The sequence below is a fragment of the Leopardus geoffroyi genome, chromosome C3 (genome assembly GCF_018350155.1).
Source record: "Leopardus geoffroyi isolate Oge1 chromosome C3, O.geoffroyi_Oge1_pat1.0, whole genome shotgun sequence".
Classification (NCBI taxonomy): domain Eukaryota; kingdom Metazoa; phylum Chordata; class Mammalia; order Carnivora; family Felidae; genus Leopardus; species Leopardus geoffroyi.
The window spans coordinates 49777572-49797197 of NC_059338.1; the positions used below are offsets into that span (position 1 = coordinate 49777572).

At 43.3% G+C, this 19626-nt stretch overlaps 1 long non-coding RNA gene across 1 annotated transcript; it reads left to right on the forward strand.

Annotated features, from left to right (window-relative positions):
* The first annotated feature begins 709 nt into the window (after positions 1–709).
* Positions 710–17521, forward strand: LOC123586476. Its single transcript, XR_006706816.1, has 5 exons — positions 710–962; positions 2506–2599; positions 11617–11745; positions 13628–13756; positions 17194–17521. It is a non-coding gene; the product is annotated as an uncharacterized LOC123586476 (long non-coding RNA).
* The last annotated feature ends 2105 nt before the right edge of the window (positions 17522–19626 follow it).

Below are 19626 nucleotides of genomic sequence, written 5' to 3' on the forward strand. Positions count from 1 at the left end.
GAGCTGTCAGCACAGAACCCGACGCGGGGCTCGAACTCACGGACCGCGAGATCATGACCTGAGCCGAAGTCGGCCGCTTAACCGACTGAGCCACCCAGGTGCCCCCCCCCCCCCCACCCACATTCTGGAATTGACACACAAAGCTTTCACCATCCACCTCCAACCTCCTTCCGCAGATCCTTTTCATGATCTATACTCTCCAGCTTTCTTCTCCCCATTTTCGGTCAACCAGCCACCCCCCCCCCCCGCCCCCGCCTGGAATGCCCTTCCCTTTATCTTCATGTGTCATGTGTCCACGTTCTCTTCCACGAAGTGCTCTTCTCTTCCATTTCCATTCGCTTTCTCTCTTTTCCTTTGTCTCTGACTTCTTCCTGTACCCCAGGTTTCCACATTCTTTCTCATCTGTCACTTGGTCCTCTGCACAGACTCGTGTCCTCACAAATCACCTATATATAATAAACACTGATTTTTAAGGGCTACCCTGGAAAGCTGACAAAATATCTTCCTGATTGTACAATTTAAACTGTTCATTTTTAAATTTGGGAAATATGGAAGGCTGAAGAACACAAGGGTCTCCACTGACTATGGAGGAGTGCTCAAGAGCACGTAATGTTAGGCAAGTTCCTTAGCCTCTCTGAGCCTTAGTATTCTCATCTGTGAATGGAAAGGGTAAACTTCATGTTGTGGGCTTGCTGTATCTCATGAATATTACATGGAAAAAGTTTAGCACAGTTTCTTACAAGTAAAAAGCCCTCAACATTTGGGGGACGATTGTTATTATGATAAACATGGTAACAATTTCAAACTCTGATTTATAACATTACTTCTATTAAAAACCCTTTGCAGATTCCAACCGACAATCTCGCAGGTCAAATTTGGATCCAGCTTGTTATCGAGCCATGGACTGCTTCTTCCCCCAGAATGGAGAAGGGGCTCGTCTTCCATCACAGAAGCATTCACAGGTGACAGCAGGAAGGGGAACAAACACACTTGACTTTCTTGTCTGTGCCTTAGAATTGTGTCGAGCAGCTGAGCATAGTCATTTTGGTGTGAAACCAGCAGAAGGTGAGTACTGAGGGTTCAGTCACTTGATTCGGTAACAGGTGCTGTTTATAGCACCCAAGTTCTTTCCTGGAACCTCTTCGTATTTGTGACGCGGGCCATGTGCTAAGAGTGCAGCCATGCCATGTTTTGTCACCATGTGACACACCAGTGGCAGACATGGCCTTTGGTTTAGACATGATGGAATCATGGGCCCCTCCTCTGCCCACCCAACCTTCTGCCCTGAGCTACTAAGGCTGTCAGGGTAACCGGCTCACATCCTGTTAGGAGGAATTACCATGATCACTAATGGGTAGTTAGGGGCAGCATTCCAGTTTCGGGGCTTTCGTGAGCCTTGAAAACTAGTGAGAAAATATCCGTTTATCAGCCAGTCACTTAAAGGACACCACACGGAACGGTGTTTCAAGACTTCCAAATGCATAGCAGTCGTATATCATAATGGAGCGTAAAAGTTACACGTGAATAGGCTGTAAAACTGAACAACTGTTTACCTCAGTGAAGGTTTTATTTACATGCCCTCCAACAGATACTTAACGGTACTTCTTACGAATCTGCCGATCACAGGCTTCAAGCAGAGCCTGATTAAGTTGTGCCGGATTGGGTAGACATCAATTGCAGTGTGATTTTAGGGGCTCAGAGAAGGCCTCTCTGGCTCCCTCCAAAACTCATTTTGCTTGCTTGATGCTTCACATTTCTTGAAAGGAAAGCTTTATTCTTATAATTACAGAAAATTCAATTTGACCAATTCAACATCGAAATCAACATGAAATACACAAATAGCTGCATTCTTTGCAGAGCGCTTGCATAGTGGCCTCTTCTTTATCCTCAAACACTCCAATAAGTTGGATCATTGCCCTCAATTATGAGGAGGGTCCTGTGACTTGGAGAAGTTAAGTGGCTTTGTCTGAGGGCACATGAAGGGCATGGCAGAACTGCCTCCTTCGTGATGTTTCCACGAGAGCAAGCCTCTTGCGTTAAATACCTTACAGGAGGAAGTCCACGACTTAAACGCATACGAGCCTGAGAGCCAGTTGTGAAAGGTGGAGATGTGAACGGGAGCATTGGGTCAGCAGTCTTCCTGGGCCCTACTCAGCTGGGGCAGACGCTGAGGTCCCCTCCTGTGCAGTGCCCCTTGCTCATTCCCGGGTTGGCCCTGCCCAATGCCCCAGCGGACCATGAGTGTGCATATGCACTTCCTCCAAGCTTGCGGAGCTCACCTCATCCCACGTTCACAGTCCCTACTGGGACCAGAGCCCCGCTCCAACCCTCAGGTCCTTGGATAAAGTCCTGGAAACCTGCCACTTCCTTGCCAGTTCTCTCCCCCAGGAAGCTAAGCTGCATTCCTTCTGCTCTCACCCTCAGCTGGGATTTCATTTCTCTGGACAAATCTGTCAGAATTGGATGCTGATTGTTGCCTTTTCCCTTTGACTCCTGCTTTTTCAGGAACTACCAGTTCCTTCATTCACTGAACTCATTTTTATGGAGTACCTACTACATACAAGACACAGTCTGGAGTTGATTTCCCGTGGCTCTCAAGGTAATCCTACTGAAATAGGAGTTTGCCACCCACCTTTAGAAACTGTGCTGTGTGCTATTGTTGACTAGCTCACCAGATGCCCTAAGGCTGGGCCATGGGTCCCTCCATCTCCCATTCACTGTCAACCCACGGGGCCTGACAGCTTGGGGGGACACTGAGAAGGCTGGAGGTCGTGGTAGGTGATGGTTGGGGATGGAACATGGGAAACGGGTTCTAGGAGACCTTTAAGACAACGTGGGGATTTCTTAATATTACCAAGGTCTGGCTGGTTGTAACTTCAGGTGAGTCAGTGAGCAAGCCGCTCTGCTGGGTGACAGTCACTGAGCCAAAGAGGAAATGGGATAATTTATAGAAAAGGGTAATAAGGAATGACCTTCAGCCCCATTGTTTAATCATATTATTTCACAAGCTGCAACCCTTTGATTTCACAGATACCAGCGGCAAGACTTGAATGAATCTTATCTGAATTTCTACTTTATTTATTTCCCCGCTAGCTTCATTTCCAAAATCACCTTTTCTGAATGACAATTCAATCAATTCAATAACATGTACACAGTAGGAACCCATTCCCGTATCCCCCTTTATACTTGGAATTGTCGGCTGCTTTCCTGAATAGCCTGTGTGTGTTTCAAAGCCAAGTTATTTTCATCTCCAGACTCCCGAGACAGGATGTCACCAAGGGATGGACACGATTCTGACTGAAGATTCTCTCCTCTTCCCCTCTTTCTTCCTCTCTTCCTCCTTCTCCTCATCTGTCTCACCTGGAGCTGCCAGCTCACGTTCAATTTCCCACCAGTCCAGTTGTGTTAAGGAATCAGTGGCTTGATCAGCTTCATTTTAGAAGCTTTCTGAGATGGTGGGGTGTTTTTCCTTCTTTCTCATGCTTTTGGAATCCTGCCAAAGCAAATGAAGGTAAAATTAACATGTATATCTTGGCTTTGTTTTTCGGAGCCGGGTAACGTGATGGACAGGATTGTATTACAAGAGGAATTAAGGAGGAGATGGGCTGCACACATTGGTTGATCCACAGAGTCTGTGGGTAATGAACTGGGAAAAAAACTGCTGATTGAAAATTTGAATCATTAAGAGCTTTGAAATCAACAGCTTCTTTTAGAATTTCAATCTTCTGTGATTTGCTTCGAGTCAGTGCTGCAGTGGTCTGAGCCACAGGCCAAATGGTCAATCAAAATGAGCAGGGTTTGCTCACAGCCTCTGTTGTTTCAGAAATTATATTAAACACTTAAAAAAAGCTGCAGTAACTCTTCCAGGGCACCGGAGTGGTCATGATGGTATAGCACTCTCTGGACTTTCATTGATTTAGAATTTGCATTTCTCATTATTTGCAAATGACCCTCCAGGTTCAAAATATATTATGATTTGTATTTTTGTTGAAGCATGAATTAGAATTGCACTTGCTGGCCGGGATGCTGGAGTGTAGTGTTGGTGAATGAGTCTAATACCCTGCCCCCAGCCGCTCAAAGAAAGTGTTTTTCCCCCATTGTATATGCATGTTATGGGGGAGCTTATGTGATACAGTGAATTGGGGAGATTTGTAAAGGTCTTGGAAAGAATTACGCTTGAGTGTCAGGCTATGCTGTGGGGTATATCTTACTCTAATGAAAACAAGTTCTGCGATGCCCTCCTTATCTGGACATTAAGAAATGACTTATTTTGTAATCAGTCTGTAAAAATAAAAGGGTGCTGCCGAGCAGATAATATAGGTGTTCCCACATCTATCCACACTAAAACTCATGCTGTTAGCTCAAAGGTAATCTCCTCAAGTCCTTGTTCAGAATTGCCCTCTGCCCTTTTCTCTTTAGTTTGGGCCTTAGATGCAAAGAATTGCAGCGATCATCCTGAGGAGCTCATGGCATGCACCTGTTCATGGTCTCTCACTTGGGTTAGTTTATTATAGTCTTTCTCCCCTTCATGCCCATCTGTACGCCTATTGTCTCCTTCATGTATAGTAAACATGCATCCTAATGTGTTGACAATATGTCATTGAAATGTATGATCTTTAACAGTTTTTTTTAATGTTTATTTATTTTTGAGAGAGAGAAACAGAGACAGAGAGTGAACAGGGGAGGGGCAGAGAGACAGGGAGACACAGATTCTGAGGCAGGCTCCAGGCTCCGAACTGTCAGCACAGAGCCTGACATGGGGCTTGAACTCATGAGCTGCGAGATCATGACCTGATCCGAAGCCAGACATTTAACCAATTGAGCCACCCAGGCGCCCCGAAATGTCTGATCTTTAGATTTACATGAGGGTACTTTAGTATATGCCTTTTGGTTTTACTGCTTCTACTCTGTATAATTTTTCAGAGTAATTTATTATTAATTATTATTATTCTTTGTAATTTTAGAGAGAGAGCTCATGAATAGCAGAAAGGGCAGAGAGAGAGGGAGAACTTCAAGTTCCACGCCTAGTGCAGAACCCGACTCAGGGCTCAATGTCACAACTGCGAGATTGGCTCACAACTGAGCCAAAATCAAGAGTCAGACCTTTAACCGACCGAGCACCCAGGCACCCCTAGAGTTCCATGTATATTTTAGACATTAATTTCTGTCAGTTTTAGTTGATACGAGTTTACTCTGATAGCTTTCCTTGAAATTATTTTGTAAATGGCAAATGTTTTATTTTGGAATAATTTCAGGTTTACTAAAATTTGTAAAGACACTACAGAGAGTTCCCATGGCCCCTTAACCAAGCTTCTGCTAATGTTAACATCTTATATAACTTGGCACATCTGTCAAAACCAAGAAATTAACATTGGTATAATACTGTTAACCACAGATTTATTCAGATTGCACACGTTTTTTCACCATTGATGTCCTTCTACTGTTCCAGGATCCAGTCGGGATACCACATTGTGGTCAATTGCCTTCTCTTCTTAGTCTCTCTCTTTTTTTCTTGGTCTCTTTTGATCTGTGACAATTTCTCAGTCTTTCCTCTTTTTTCATGACCTTCTTAGTTTTGAAGAGTACCGGTCAAACATTCTGTAGAACGTCTCTCAATTTGGGTTTGACTGCTATTTTCTTATGATCAGACTGGGCTTATGCATTTCTTGGGAGAACACCCCAGAAGTAAAGTGTGCTTCTCATCATGTAGCAATATCAGCATGACTTATCACTGGTAAATGTTAACCTTGAACACTCGGTGACGTCTGCTAGTTTTCTCCATTGTAAGGTCAAAATTTTTTCCTTTCCATATTCTATTCTTGGAAGTAAGTAAGTTCAGCTCACACTGAAGGGGAGAAGGAATTAAGCTTCACCTTCTAGACAGAGGAATATCTACATATATTATTAGAAAGTCCATAAGGAAGAAGGGATTGTTAATTTTAACGGAACCAAAATTGCCTATTTTTTACTGTATGGCTTGTCCTTTTTCGGTCTTGTCTAAGAAATCTTGCCACAAAGATATTCTATATCTTCTTTACACACACACACTCACCTAATACATTATTCATCTTTAATCTTTAGACTTTTAATTCATCTGGATTTTACCTTTGTGTAAGAGGTGAAGTAGGGCCCAAATTAGAAGTATATCCATATAGTTGTTTTTTTTTTTTTAATTCCTTTCCTGAACTAATCCTTCCCCACCGATTTATCATGTCAGCTGTCCCATATATTTAATTCTCAGCTTGGAACTCTTTCTGGGCTCTATTTTGTTCCATTGGTCCATGAATCCATTACTGTGCCAGGGCACGATAGGATCATACTGTGGCTTTACAGCACACCTCCATATCTGGTAGGGTGAGTGCTGTGGGTTGCATGGTGGCTTCCAGAAAGATCTACAGCCAAATCTCCAGAACCTGTGAGTGTGACTTGACTTGGAACAAGAGTCTTTACAGACACCATAAAACTGAGGATCCTGAGATGAAATTTGCTGGGATTACCTGAATGGGTCCCAAATTCAATGACAAGCGTCCCTTTCCGGAGGCAGAAGAGGGAAAGATGCAGACATACAGAAGAGAAGGTCATGCAAAGACAGGGGCAGAGATGGGAGTGATGTAGCCACGAGCCAAGGAAAGCCAAAGTAATGCTGACATCCAGCAGAAGGTGGAAGAGGCCCGGAATGTGTTCTCCCCTTGAGCTGGCAGAGGGAGCTCAGCTCTGCCAACACCTTGGTTTTGGACTTCTAGCCTCCCAAATTGAGAGAATAGATTTCTGTTGTTTTAAGCCAGTTTGTGGTAACTTGTTAACAGCAGCCCTGGAAAACTATTCTAGATATTGACGGCTTCTGCCCGTTGGTTTTCAAAATTGTCTTCATTATTTTTTTAAAGTTTATTTATATTTATTTTTGAGAGAGAGAGCATGCATGCAAGTGGGGGAGGGGCAGAGAGAGAGAGAGAGAGAATCCCAAGCGAACAGCACAGAACCCGACGTGGGGCTCAAACCTGTGAACTGTGAGATCATGACCTGAACTGAAATCAAGAGTTGGGCGCTTAACCCACTCGGCCCCTCAGGTGCCCCCAAATTGTTTTTGTTTATTCATATGTTCTTCCATACTCATTTTAATTCTTTTTAAAATGTATATTTATTTATGTTGAGAGAGACAGAGTGTGCATGCACATGTACCCACAACACATGAGCAGGGGAGGGACAGAGAGAGGGGGAGAGAATCCCAAGCAGGGTCCTTGCTGTCGTGCAGAGCACGACAAGGGGCTCGATTTCATGAACCTTCAGATCATGACCTGAGCCCATATCTAGAGTCAGATGCCTAACTGACAGAGCTACCTAGGCACCCGTTCCCTACTCATTATAGAATCAATTTGATGAAATGTTTAAAAAAACCCTGCTGAAATTTTGTTTATAATTCCATTAAATTTATGAACTAATTTAGGTGGATAATTTACATCTTTACAGTGTTGAATAATCTCATTCAAGAGCATTGGGTTTTTCTCCACTAATGATTGTGTGATTTAATGGGTTTTAAAAATTTCTCTATAAAATCCTGTGTATTCTTTGTTATTTGAAAACATTGTCAGTTTTGCTGTTCCCTTACAATCTTCATGTCTCATTGCATTGGCCAAGACACTGAGAACCATGTAAAGCAATGGCAGTAATAGTAAGTAACTTTGTCTTATTCTGGTATTAACAGGAATGCATTTAGGGGCGCCTGGGTGGCTCAGTCGGTTAAACGTCCGACTTTGGCTCAGGTCACGATCTCATGGTTCATGAGTTCAAGCCCCGCATCAGGCTCTGAGCTGTCAGAGCCTGGAGCCTGTTTCAGATTCTGTGTCCCCCTCTCTCTCTGCCCCTCCCCCGCTCATTATTTGTCTCTCCCTCAAAAATAAATAAAACATTAAAAATTTAAAAAGAAATAAAAGGAATGCATTTAAAACACATTGATTAGTGGGGACAGACGGTAGCTACACTTCCAGTGAGCATAGCACAAGGTAGAGAGAAGTTGAATCACTATGTTGTACTCCTGAAACAAATGTAATATTGTTTGTCAAAATACTCCAAAAAATTGGAAAAAAAAATGCATTGATTATGTGTGAGGCTTCCGGTGGGTTTTTTGGTATATCTCCTTTTTCCTTTATCAACTTAAGGGATTTTCATTTCCTTCTTGATTTAAGGGGATGGAAAAATAGACCCTACACTGTGATAGGAGTAGATGCAAAGTTACAGTTTGAAGGTCAAGGACATAGTGGCCAGTGGAAAACTGTGATCATTTTGCCCATTGTGACCATCTATCTACCACACCCCCACTGGGTAAGTTATTAGCAATATTTGGCACAGTAAATTTCTGGGTGGAAAAAAGATGATGGGAGTGGCAGTTGTGGAGTCAGGGACTCCTTGGCCATGAGAGAAAGATCCATAATTTAGAGATGGGCATCGGTGGAAGGTAACTAATTGCAACAGGGACGTCATAGGGGCAAAATACACTAGTGTGTTGTGAGGCTTTTGTTTTTCAGAGAGTAGATTTCCAGTAGGTAAAACCTTGTATACCGTGGAACTGGCCAACAACTTGAGCCCCAATCCATGAGCAAATATACTGTAGGCCAGGCACTATCCTAGTGTTGGGAGAAATACAACCAACGAGACAGTTTGCCCTCAAAACACTTCCTATCTGGGGGTGCTTGGGTAGTTCAGTCAGTTAAGCGTCTGACTCTTGATTTCATCATGATCTCAAGGGTGGTGAGATCAAGCTCCGTGTCTGGCTCCGTGCTGACAGCAAGGAGCCTGCTTGGGATTTCCTCTTTCCCTCTCTCTCTGCCCCTCCCCCACTCACATTCTCCCTTTCTCTTTCTCAAAATAAATAAACAAATATTAAAAAAAAAAAAAAACACTTCCTATCTGTTCGGGAGCCACAACAGTCCCTGGAAGAGGCCCAATGATACAAAGTGAAATGTAACAGATGTCAAAAGAGAGGTCCACAGAGATGGCAATAAAACATTCAGCTTTTAGGAGAGATTAAAAAACTTGAATATATCTTCAATATAATGAAAACCAGTGGAGAGGGAGATTCACTTTTCATCACTAGGCCACCAAAGTATTTAAATTCTAAAAAGCAAGGAACGTTTATATTAAAATTTTGTCACAAATGGCACCCTACTAAGTGAATGTCCTAGAGGTATGAGAGAATTATTGTGACTTTGAAAAATAACTTCCCACAATTTGGTTCTGTGAATTTAATGCAAGAGACATGAACAAGTTTCCAAATCTTCTGTACTTGAATCTCTCCACTTGCAAACCCCTAATAAGAAAACTCAATGGATGTGTTGACATGAGAATTAGCTAATAGAAGCCATTGCAAAGCACTGTGGAAATCTTAAGTGCTGTGGAACTAGGTCAATAATGCATATTGGCTTTTCTCCAGTTGCCCCTGAAAGGGAGGAGTTCAATGACAGTTGAGTGACCATTTAACCTGCTAATCAGGCAACTGGCGGGATGCCTGGTGATAGACGGAAGAAGATAATTTGTGGAAGACAGAGATAGGGGCAGTGAAAGAGACCAGATCCTGTGCTTCTCGCCCAGGGCATTGTAGGCATTTTGGGCAGGACACGTCTTTGCACATGGCTTCTTAGCTTGTTGAGGATATTTGGCATCACTGACCTTTGTGGAAATAAACCCCAGTTTACCTACCTCTTGTGAACATAGCGACACCCTCGCTAAAAAATGCCAACTGATTGCCGAATCCTGTGCCCCTCCTCTGGTTGAAAACCATTGAGTCAGAGAGCTAGGAACCCTTAAGAAATAATATTTTCAGGGGAGTTAGAAAGACCAGAGTTTGAAGATGCAATTAATGGGGAAAGTGAAAGGTCTAATTAGAATGACAACAGTAATTCAGTATTTGAGTGGATTTCAAGTCAGTTCATTTTGTACAGTTGTGCCAGACTATTCTTCTTAAAAATTTGCTTTCATCTCATCATGGCTCTGCTCTAAAGCCTTCAATGGCTCCCTGTTGCTCACAAATGCAGACCACATCCCGAATCCTGACATTTGCCTTCCCTCCAAAGCTCATTTCCAACCCCCCATCTTCCATTTTCTCATGTGGACCTTTCTGGTTCTAGTTAGGAGAGCCTGACGAAAGAAACTTGAACAATCCAGAAAGACTAAGATGGGAAATGAACTGATGTCAGACTATTTTGTGGGTTGAAAATTTTAATGAAGAGTTTCAAATAGGACCCATCTCAAGGCATAGTCCTTCATCACTCTGGTTTTAGTGCTTGTTAGCTGAAGCGCCCCCGAGTTGCAGTGGGTCACTTTCTCACTTTCTCTAGTGTTCTGATCACGTTCGCACCATCAGGACATCAGGCATTTGTCTTGTACCTGTATGAGAGCCTTTGCTTCCATATGTATCCCCCCCACCCCCTTCCATCTGGTCTTTGTATAGGTTGTCATTTCCAGCAGACTGGACTTCAGTAGTAGATGTTTCAGTTGAATACCAGCTCTATTGCTGCCTGAAAAACTTGTCCATCTGAGGCTTCAGGGTCTAGAAAGGAAGTATTTGTTACCCATTTGGTATGATGAATGAATCTTCTATTTAGCATTGTCCAAAAATCGAGAATATCTGTAACATTGCCCAGAGAAAGTATCATATAAATCTAAATACTCTTAGAATTTCTAACTCATAAATCAAAGCTTCACTTTTCATTGATGACAGAAATCTGGGACTCTTTCATCTCTGCTTCCTCCCTTCTCTTCCTAACCAGTGCCATATCCTGATGACCTTACCTCCTAAATAGTTCTGAAATAGCTTCACTTCTTTCAATTCTGCCAATAGGTCCTTAGTTCAGGTTCTTACCAGCTCTCACTTGGATTATTACAAATAATCACTAAATGATTTCTGCTTCTAAACATTCTCCCCTGTTTTCCCCCTCCAGAAAACTCTCTCGCTTTTATCCAAAGCCAACTTTTACCGTGTTACTCCCCTGCAAGAACTGTTCAATGTTTCCCCTTTCATCCCAGAGTAACATCTAAATGACTGTAGCCCTTTCATGATCTGCTACCTGCCCATCTTCTCAGTCTCTGAGAAGACCCTGTGCCCTCCAGTGCTGCAAAAATGACTGGAGTTACAAAATCACCCTCTATATTTTTTATGCCTGTGTTCTTTTTAAGAGCGCCATTCTTTTGTTAATGACTACTCATCCTTTAAGACCCCTGTCTGGGGTCACCGCCTCCTGGAAGCCTTTCCTGATCTCCGTGCCTGGCTTGGATGCCTCTCTGTTCTCTGAAAGCTCCCTGTGCATTGCTCTGATGCAGCACTTCATACACTGCATGGGAGTGATCTGTCCAGCTGCCTGCCTTCCCCTCTTGACTGTGACCTGTCAGCTAAAGTCTGTCTCTGATTCATCTCTACATCCACAGTCTCCAGCCAAGCACCTACCATAACACTGATGGTTGATGAATGTTTTCTGAAAGGTTGAATTCAAATTTGTAAACTTTCTGAGTGGGAGAGGCCAAAGACAAGTGTGAAGTTGAGAAACATCTGGCAATTCGAGGTGGTATGGACAATTTAGACATTTTGGGCCCCAAGTCACTAATGTTTATGATCTCTCAACAAAGGATTAAGCCAGAAGATTCCATTGGACCTCTGACCTCTTTCCTGCCCACCTGGAGGAATTTGAGGGGTCCCAGAGCAGAGCAGATCTAGGATGCTTCTGAAGACCGACATAGCTTCATCAGGAGGAGCTGGTGAGCTGTGCTTGTTATCAAAGCCTCTAGGGAGTTAGTTGTCTCTTGTGTCGGGGGACTGCTGAGGGCTGTGTGTGTGTGTGTGTGTGTGTGTGTGTGTGTGAGTGTGTGTATCATAAGTGTGCACATGGTGGTTTTGATGAAAAATAGGGAGTTTTGAAGACACCCCTGGGCAAACAGAGAACCATCTCAATCAGCCTGATGGCAAGGTTCCCGAGACCGTGATGATGGAGGACTTTGTTCATTAATTCTCACAGCTAACACTCACTGAGCACCCACTACCTGCCTGGCCGTATTCTAAGTGCTTCGTGTGTATGAAGGAATCTAATCTTCACAGCAACCCCACGAAGCACGTACCCCTATTGTCTTCGTTGTACCGATATGGAAACACAATGTTGAAACGATATGCTCACGATCACCCAGCTGGGAAATAGCGAAGGCAGGCGTGACCCCAGGCGGCATGACTTGGGAGCTCAGGTTCAGGTTAACCTGCCTGGACCCTTCCTTCCTGCCTGTTGGTTGCCGCCACAGTCCACAGTCCGTGCTGCTCACTCTCTAGGAGCCCCAGTTGACAACCGGTCACTAGGAGTGACAAGGGGCATTGCCTTTCGAGGGGATGCAGGGAAGTCTCGGCAGGAGCACATGCAGAGCTGTGATCTGTGAAGAAAGAGCCGAGAGCACGGACGGGGTACCGGACTCTGGCTGTGCCCTCTCGCCCTAGTTAGGACTGTGAGGGGCTGGTGGAGTGAGCCCTCCATGTGAGGAGCCTTGGAATGAACCCACCGAGGCTGGAGATGGCAGTGGGGCGATGTAAGCCAGAGGGGGAGGCTAGGTGCGTTGACGTTAGCTCTCACGCCCTGCGAGGTGATTACTAACCCTGTTTGCAGGTAAGGAGGCAGCTGCAGTCAGGGAGGTTACCTGATGCGCTCAACCAATGCCAAGCACTGGTAGGTCTCTGAGCTGGGGTTTGAATCCAGTCCTACTTGATTCCAGATCCCATCTTTTTAACCCATACTCGCTGCCTTTCCTGTATCATGTCTTCTCTTTTCTTTCCTTTCCTTTTTTTTTTTTTTTTTTGGATAGAATTTCCTCTGAATTCCTGAGGGCCGAGGGAGAACCATGGCCTATTTAGTGGACAATACGGTGGAAATATTTTCCCAGGATCTGGGGGGAGTGTCAGAATAAGGAGGATCATGATATGCACATATAAAAATAAGGTCGAATTTGCTTTTAACTCCTAGATGTCTTTACTGAGAATCACCTCAAATACCGTCTTTCTTTCTCAGCTTTTCCACATGCCCGGGAAGTCGGTGTGTGGGTGGGAGGTGAGACTGCAGAGCCCAAGCTCCCCTGTGTGGCCGGAAGGAGGGTTCAGTGGGAAGCCCAGCTGGCGGTGGGAGGCCCAACAGCAGAGACCCTGCCGGTCAGCAGGTGTGGGCACGACATCTTGAAGGCAAAGGGCGCTCACACAGTATTGCTGAGTTGGAGACTGATGAAATCAATTCATATTTTATGTCGGTTATTCCGGACTCAGGTGCTCGGCGGGCGGGGTTGGGGAGACCCTAAGAGACAGGAAGGAGGCCCTGCAGGAATGGGGTCAATGTGATATGGGCAGACACTGGAAGAGACAGTGGAAGAGACAGAGACGGCATTAAGATGCTACAAAGAGAGGAACAGGATTTGCTTGGTCGTGGGGGTGATAGTACCGTGAGACGAGAAGAATAAAGCATCGAAACAGAACTGGGGAAATCAGAAATGGGAACCCATTTGGGGAGAAAAAGAGCTTAACTTAAAACAGCATTTTGGGTTTTTTGGGGGGGGGATTTTTAAAAGGATCGAGTTGGAAGTGTTTTCATTGCAGAGATCATCCCTTGCCTTTCAGAGACACCATAATTTGGGAAATGTGAATCTTTTGCCCATCTATTCAGGACTCGTGAAGACAGAGATGAGCCTTCTGCTTCCAGTGATCATGGGGCCCCCAGATGAAGCCAGCCTCAGGATAATAAACCAGGTAATTATCTCCATCCTTCCTGTGACAATAATGGTGTCGAAGCAGGCAAAAATTCATCAGAGGAGGCTTTGGAAGTCCCCGGGGAGACTCGCGATAAAGGGGCTGATTGTCAGAATCCGCCTCTGCAGCATTACACCCAGGCGGCATGATGACGGCCAAGGGCCACACGGTGCCCCCAGAGTAAAGCACTGTGGAGATGAAACTGAGACAGACACCTACATCCTAGCACGGCACCCCACCAAGTCTGCCTGGATGGTCCGGATCAGTAATTAGAAACACAGTGCAATAAATATTGAAAGAAACTTCTGTAAACATTCTAGAGGACAATGAAATTAGAAATAATAAGCAGATGGGCTTTTATTCAAAGCAAGTCATGCCAGATGGACTCAGTACCTCTTTTCTTTCTTTTTCTTTTTCTTTTTTCTTTTTTCTTTTTTTTTTTGGATAAAAGTACAAAGTTGGTGGATGAAGGGAAAATGGCACGTTTGATGTCATATGTTTGAAGAATGTTAAAACATTTGAGTCTTCCAAGAAGTCTGATTTGCAGAATTGGCTCAGAATGCCTGGAATAGAAGCACATACCTGACAAAAAAAGTTGGATAAATGCTGCTAATTGGGCAATAGAAAGTGCTAGAACACTGGGCTGGTAGGATAGCCTCAGGAGGAGTCTTGCAAGCGACCACACACCTTTGGAACCTTAGAGATCTTTGGTCCCAACCCTCTCATTTAAGGATAAGGAAACTCAGTCAAAAGGAGACAATGACTTCGCACACCTGGGACTAGAACAAGGATTATCTTCAGTGTGGGTGAGAGCTCTCCTCTCTACCCAGCATCTCTCTTATCTAGGAAAGGAAATAAATGTGGTCAAGCACAATTCTTTTTTTTTTTTTTTTAATTCAAGTGTAACTTATAATACCATGTTACATTAGTTTCTGGTTAGGTACGATTATGAAATAATTGGACTCGGAACAAATAAAGCTCGAGATGTAGACCGTGTCCCCAGAAGAGGCGTCAGAGTGGAGATGGTGGTTGAGGAACCACTGGGAATGCTTCACTACAGGCCATGTTTCTGAGACCCGGGCAGTTTTCAAGCCGCCTTCAATGAGATTCATTCATCATTGCTGTGAAGCAAATAGTGCCCGTTTTGCAGGTGAGAAAATGGCAGAACTCGAGGAGATTCAGTGACCCACCTGACTAAGGGGGAGCAGCAGGCATACAGCACAGTGAGGACCGAAGGCAGCAGCCTGTGGTTGTAGTCAGGCTCGCTCTCACCCATATTTGGCCTTTGGAAAAATCCTGACGGAGGCCTGGCCTTCCTTCCTGCGCTGTTCTTTCTCCAGAAGGCTCCTCTCTTCCTCTGCTTTCCCAGCTCACGTTGCTGCCTTTAGAAGTTCCCCAGATGCCGGGTGATCCTAACTTCACAGAGTTCTCGGGAACTTCTCCCATTCCCTCCCTGTTCCTCCTCCAGTGTCCGGGTCTCCTTTCCCACTCCTGCTAAGCTCTGTGCTCAGCCTTCTGTTACCCTAGAAGCATGAACTTTGTCTAAACTAATTTCCACCATGGCCTGTATAGGCCACAGTTTCACCTTCAGGAAATCACTTCACCTCCTCAGCCTGTTTCCACAGGTAAAAAAAATGAAACACAACAATGACACCTAGTTTGTGGCTCATGGCACATTGTGGCTTGCAGTGAGGACCGTGTGTGTACCCAGCTCGTCAATGCTAAATACAAAGTAGATGCCCAGTGTGTATGTATTGGAGGGGGTTAGGTTGGGAACTTTCCTCAAGGTCCCTCCTTTTTTTTTTTTTAAGTTTGTTTGTTTATTTAGAGAGAGCACACATGAGGGAGGGGCAGAGAGAGAGAGGGAGAGACAGAGAATCCCAAGCAGGCTCCAAACTGGCAGCGAAGAGGGGCTCTAACTTACAAGCTCATGAACCCAAGAGATCATGCCCTGAGCTGAAATTAAGAGTGAGAGACTTAACCTACACTGAGCCACCCAGGTGCCCCCTCAAGGTCCCTCTTCATAGTTCTTCCTTTTTTGTTGTTGTTTTGTCGTTTGGAATCTAATGTGTTAACTCTAAAAATCAGATTCCTCCCCTCCCTAGGGTTTACTGTTTTTGTTTTTGCTAAATTTTTGTTTGATTGTTGTCGGCTGCCTCTGCTGAGGACCAGCCTGAGCTGTGAATTTAGGATATTCTCAGGTGTTTTTTGAGCCTGTATCTTTCCCTGTGCACGTGCAGTGACTTTCTGATTTCCCCCATATACACAGTTGCTTTTGAATATCTTAGTCTTTGATGTCTGGCTCCAAAAAATTGGAAAAAGAGAAAAATAAAAGAGAGAGAAGGGTGCCTGTCCTTTAAATCCACTGGAAGTCACTTCTGCTGTAGGCCAGAGGCTCGCATCATTGGAGGGAGGCACAAAAACAATGACTGCCCGCCATTTTGTCTGCACCTCTGGGATTAAAAGTAGCATTCAGTGATCAGAACACTGATTCACAATATCCAAAGGACAGGGTCAGTTTGCCCAGCCTGGCTCTTGCAAGCTGTGTATACTGTGCAGCTGCTTGCCGTGGGAGTGGCTCTTTCTTTCCTATGCAGAGTAATCTATTTCCCCTAACCCATATCTGAACACCCCTACTCTACCCATTAAACAGAGAACTTTCTGGCTATCAGGATCTAGTCCTTTGGGTGGGTGGCAGGTTGAAGTGGGAGGTAGAATGTTAATAAATTATTTTGTTCCTTTTACACATAAATTTTTCCCTGTCAGCGTATGGAAGAGTTTTTGCAACAAGCAATTCTTTTTTTTTTTTTTTTTTTTTTTGAGAGAGGAATCATTGAAATGCAGGGGTGAAAATGAAAGGCTGTCTGCATTTCTTTCTACTGCTGAAATACAGCTCCTTGGTCTTTACTGGTCCAGGTTTTTAGCTCTGAGTGACCCATGAGGCAACACTGTTAAATAAAACTCGAACTTATTTTTTGCCTTTTTTGTAATAAACCTCATTACATGCTTAGTAGGAAACACCCTGTCTGCCATCTGCTATGGACTGAATATTTGGTCCTCTCAATATTCATATGTTGAAATCCTAACTCCCAAGCTGGTATTAGGAAATGAGGTCTTTGAAAGGTGTTTGGGTCATGAGGGTAAAGCCGTCACGAATGGCATTAGTGCCCTTACAAAAGAGATCCCAGAGAGATCCCTCTTTCCTTCTACCACATGAGGACACAGGGAAGAGATGGGTCTATGAACCAGAAAGTGAGTCTTTGTTAGATGCTCAGTCTGCTGGTGCCTTGATCTCAGACTTTTCAGTCTCCAGAAGCATGAGAGATAAATGTCTTACTGATAGCCAGCCAGTCTATGCTATTTTCTCAGAGCAGCCTGAGTGGTCTAAGATACCATCTGATGTAGTACTATTTTTTTCTTTTACTTACCTTCTACAGAGGGGGCATGGAAGCTGAAGAAATGCCCTTTCCCCTTCACCTGAAATGTAAGCCATTGGAAAGAGCAGTGTCTGGGAATGACTAGACCCGTATTTGTGTCCCACTTCTGTCACCAGGGAGCCTCAGGCAAGTGTCTCAGCCTCTCTGCTGCAGCTGGTCCTGGGTCAGTTTAAGTCCGTACACTATGACCTCCCCCAGGGTGGGAAATATAGCTTGTTTATAGTGCTTGACACAACGGGAGCAAATTTAGTAAGCATTTAGGACTTCATACCTTTAAATGTTGCTGAAACACATCCTCGTACACACACATCCATCACCAACAAATATCACTGCAGGGAGTGGCAAATATGTCTTGCAATTACTTAATACAATCATTACAAGAACTCTGCAATGAAACTATTACTATCATCACTATTTTGCAAGATAAAACTGAACCACACTGAAGCTAATGTAACATTACATGTCAACAGTACTTCAACAAAAAAACTGAGGCACTAAGTTATTAAGCAAAGTCAGGATTTGAACTCAGGTCTATTTGCCTCTGTTCTTTTAATCTGTATTCAGGATCTAAGCTCCTATTTAATAACAACACTTCACAGTTGAAAAGGGCTTTTACTTTTTAAAGGTAACAGCCATGAGGCTTTTTTTGCTCTAAGGTAGAGTAAGAAGGAACCACAGATTCTTTTTTTTTTATTATTAAGTTTTAATTTTAATTCCAGTATAATTAACATACGGCGTTATATTAGTTTCAGCTGTACGATATAGTGATTCTACACTTCCATACAACATCCAGTGCTCATTATAGTGAATGTACCCCTTCATCCCCATTACCTATCTCACCCACCCCCCCCCCCCACCTCCCCTTTGGTAACCATCAATTTGTTCTCAAGAGTCTGTTTCTTGGTTTGCCTCGCTCTCTCTTTCTCTCTCTCTCATTTTTTCCCCTTTGCTTGTTTGTTGTTTCTTAAATTCCACATACGGGTGAAATCATATGGTATTTGTCTTTCTCTGATTGGTTTATTTCACTTAGCATTATACTATCTAGCTCTATCCATGTCAATGAAAAAAATGGCAAAATTTCATTATTTTTATGGCTGAGTAATATTCCAGGGTGTGTGTGTGTGTGTGTGTGTGTGTGTGTGTGTGTGTGTGTGTACACGTACCACATCATCTCTATCTATTCATCTATTGATTGACATTTGGGCTGCTTCTTTATGTGGCTATTGAAAATAATGCTGCTATAAACTAGGGGTGCCTGTATCCCTTTGAATTAGTGGTTTTCTATTTTTTGGGTAAATATCCAGTGCTATGATTACTGGATTATAGGATAGTTCTATTTTTAACTTTTTGAAAAAACTCCATACTCTGTTCCACAGTGGTTGCACCAGTTGGCATTCCCACCAACAGTGCATGAAGTTTCCTTTATCTCCACATCCTTACCGACATTTATTTTTTGTGTTGTTGATTTTAGCCATTCTGACAGGTGTAATCTGATAACCCACTGTGGTTTTGATTTGCATTTCCCTGATGATGAGTGATGTGGAGCATCTTTTCATGTGTCTGTTGGCCATCTGTACTGTCTTCTTTGGAAAAATGTCTGTTCATGTCTTCTGCCCATTTTTTAATTGGATTGTTTGTTTTGTGGGTGTTGAACTATATCAGTTATTTTTTTAAATTTTAATTCAAGTATAGTTAACATACAGTGTTATATTAATTTCGGGTAGATAATCTAGTGATTCAACAATTCCATACATCACGCAGTTCTCATAGAGTTGTATCAGTTCTTTATATATTTTGGACGCTAACCCTTTATTGGATATGTCATTTGTAAATATCTTCTCCTATTCTGTATGTTGCCTTTAGTTTTGTTGTTTCCTTTGCTATGGAGCTTTTTAGTTTGATTTAGTCCCAATAGTTTAATTTTACTTTTATTTCCCTTGCCTCAGGAGACATATCTAGAAGCATATTGCTATGACTGATGTCAGAGACATTTCTGCCTGTGCTCTCCTCTAGGATTTTTGTGGTTTCAGGTCTCACATTTAGGTCTTTAATCTATTTCAAATTTATTTTTCTATATGGTGTAAGAGACTGGTCCAGTTTCATTTGTTTGCATGTAGCTGTTCAGTTTTCCCAACACCGTTTGTTGAGGAGACTGTCTTTTTCCCATTGCATATTCTTTCCTCCTTGCCAAAGATTAATTGACCATATAGTCACAGGTTTATTTCTGGGCTCTCTATTCTGTTCTATTGATCTATGTGTCTATTTTTGTGCCAGTATATACTGTTTTGATTACTACAGCATTGTAATATAACTTGAAGTCTGGAATTGTGATACCTCCAGTTTTGTTTTTCTTTTTTAAGATTGCTTTGGCTATTCAGGATCTTTTGTGGTTTTATAAAAATTTTAGGATTGTTCATTCCAGTTCTGTGAAAA